The sequence below is a fragment of the Pinus tabuliformis genome, chromosome J, assembly GCF_031772625.1.
Source record: "Pinus tabuliformis cultivar Carrire ecotype Pingquan chromosome J, CPIR1, whole genome shotgun sequence".
NCBI lineage: Eukaryota > Viridiplantae > Streptophyta > Pinopsida > Pinales > Pinaceae > Pinus > Pinus tabuliformis.
The window spans coordinates 474455911-474458828 of record NC_142295.1 but is presented as its reverse complement, the minus strand read 5'-3'; the positions used below and the strand labels follow the sequence as shown (position 1 = coordinate 474458828).

Below are 2918 nucleotides of genomic sequence, written 5' to 3'. Positions count from 1 at the left end.
CCCTAAAAACCTTAACCTTTGTTTCTAAATTAGTGTGTTTATTCAAGAAGAATAACAAGGGACACTTCTCCAAGCATCTGCCTATGTAAGAGAAACCAATTCTATTATCCAATAGGAATTTCACATTTTCTTCATAGTTTATTGGACCAACAGGTTCTAGTTCGAAGCTTGCACAATAATTTAAGAGTGTCCCAATAATATCCTCCCTATTTGGGTATTTCTGAAGTCTAGAAAAAAGAGGGTAACATTGATTCAAGTAGTCAACATTCAAAACAGAGGGGTAGGAATGCAAAAAGAGTGGCAAGGTATCTCTACTTGGACCATAAACCTCGAGGGTTTTTAGGGTCTTTTCCAGTTCAGACTCGGAGAATTTTAGTAAAGGTTTATGTTTCTGAATCAAATCATAAATATCGAACCTCAGAAATCCATACCTTTCAAACAGCCTGGTAACTGCAACCAGTCCTCTGTCTGCACAAAGCTCAATCCTAGATGGCAGCGTACCATCTTCCTTCTTGCCAATGCTCTCCAGAAGGAGTTCAACTTCACTAACAGTATCAACTTCCTTCAAAAGGGTTTCTACTACTACAGGAAAGTTGGAAAGCTGCAAAACCCTGAAGGAAAGTTGCAAAACCCTGAGTTTAAATCTCGTTGGCATAGAGTTTCGAGCATCAATTGGGAATTGAGCATGATGTTAGAAGGTTTTACTAGCTTCTACAATGTCTCCACAGAAAATGACGCATTATAGCAGGAGCAAAGTCTGAAGGCGAGGTAAACCATTACAATGTTCTGGCATTTGATTTTGAGAACACGTGCCCAGCCTCTGTATTCTTTCAAATTGAATCATTTTCTCCTACCACGATCCAAATATATAAACACATCCCCTCCTAATTTTTTCATAGAAACACGACTGCTTCTCTTTGCATTTCATACATTTTCTATATCCACTTGCCAAGAATTGGAAAATTCAACAGCTCCAAATGTTACCCAAATATGTTCGCACAGACGCATTTTAGAATGCATTTTTTTTTCATGCAATGTTGCCAAAATCATGGAAATTATTATTCAGACAGACGATATAGAAGTGGGTCTCGATGGGCTTGGCCTCAAAACATTGACCAATGATATTGTCTGTGAAGTACTCAGAACCCTTCAAAGAAGTTTCTCAAAGAGATTACGAAGAAGGATTCCAACAAAGGTTCCCCATTGTAGAGAGATGCCTTTGGAAAGAGGCCCAACAAGATCAATCTATACGAGGATCCCGAGGTCTTAGAAATCCTTTGTCAGTTAAACAGGGTGTGGGTAAAGCATTGAGATTCTATTCATGGGCTGGAAAACAAGATGGGTTTGCGCATGTTCAGCTTACTTTCCAGGAGATGGCATGGACTCTGGAAAGGGAAATCCTACTGAAAACGTTATGGAGGTTCCTCCATGAAATGGCAAGAAAAGAAAGTGGTCTTGTAAGAACAAAAACTGTGACCTTTGTCATAAAAGTCCTGGGTGAACAAGGTCTAGTGAAGGAGGCATTGGCTTGCTTTTATCGAATGAAACAATTCCATTGCAAACCAGATTCGATCACCTACAATATCATTAGCATCTCTATCACCACATTGTAATTGCGTTCAAGCATGCATCATTAAATTGCAGTCTTGCTTGAATTAATTACCTGGTTTGTTTGAGCTAGTCCCTAAAATGAAGTTAAAACTGTATTCTCTAAGGCATTGGGTTACTAACATTTTTCCTGTTCGATATACGTTTGTGCATTGAATAGAAAAGCCGCAGTTCCATGCATTTGAGTGGTCATATTTTGTCTATTTTGATTGAATTTGCTATGAATTTGAGGTAAAACTATTTCCACTACATTTGAGTATCCACATCTTGACATGTGGATCGAGGTGAAAAAACAGGAAGGAATGAAGAAAGTGAGAGTAAGGTGGGGAATTTCAGCAAAGTGAGATTTCTATTTTATTAGATGAAAATGTCGGGCTCTAGATGCCCTTTGGATGTTTTCACCTAAACTATTCTGATCACCTGTTATTGCAAACACAGTATGCATACAAGTATTCGGAAGGCGGTTAATAAGAGATTACAGGAAGAAAATCGGTTGTTTAAAGAGATGTGTTACGATGGTTTTATGTCGGACATTGTTACTTACAATTGCTTGATTGATGGCCTTTGTAAGAATTGCAAAATCGATAGGGCCCTGGAGATCTTCCGACAGATCCATCAGGATGGTTGTGCTCCTAACAAGGTTACTTATAATTCCTTCATCAGATATTATAGCACTGTGAATGAAGTAGATAAAGCTGTGGAGATGCTGAATAAGATGGAGGAGAATAACATATCTCCCACTTGCAGTTCTTATACACCAATTGGTCATGCATTATGTGAAGGAGGACTGGTTGGAAGAAGGTAGTAAGGTATTGATAGAAATGGTTGTTAAGGACTCTGTTCCAAGATCTTATACATATAAGCTTGTTACTGATGCTCTTAGGAAAGCATGAAAAGATGGATTACCAGCAGAAGCAGAGGTATGTAGGAAGATCGAGCTTGGAATTGAAGCTAGGGATAGACATGTAAAAGAGTGAAGGGCATGGTCTATACATGAATCCCCGGAATATCACCTCTTCCCATATAGGTGCACAAATTGAGACAACTATGGCATAAAGAAGCATGGCAATTGGATCTCGATCCATTATTGACTTCTCTCCGTGGGAGGCTGTAATGGGAGATGGAAAGGGCAACAAATCTAGATTAATTTGTGATAACATGTTCACCAAGGGGAACATCAAGCAGCCCAAGCAAGCATCTATATGCCAATTTCCTTTCCAGCTGATACGAAACCAATTATTTGGAAGAGGGTGGAAACGAGCTAGCATCGGTACAATATTGCCAGTCCAACAGCTCCCTCCGCAATATCT

At 39.2% G+C, this 2918-nt stretch overlaps 1 pseudogene; it reads left to right on the top strand.

The window, feature by feature from the left end:
• Nucleotides 1-781: 781 nt before the first annotated feature.
• LOC149227875 (pentatricopeptide repeat-containing protein At1g77405 pseudogene) lies at nt 782-2585 on the top strand (annotated as a pseudogene).
• The last annotated feature ends 333 nt before the right edge of the window (nt 2586-2918 follow it).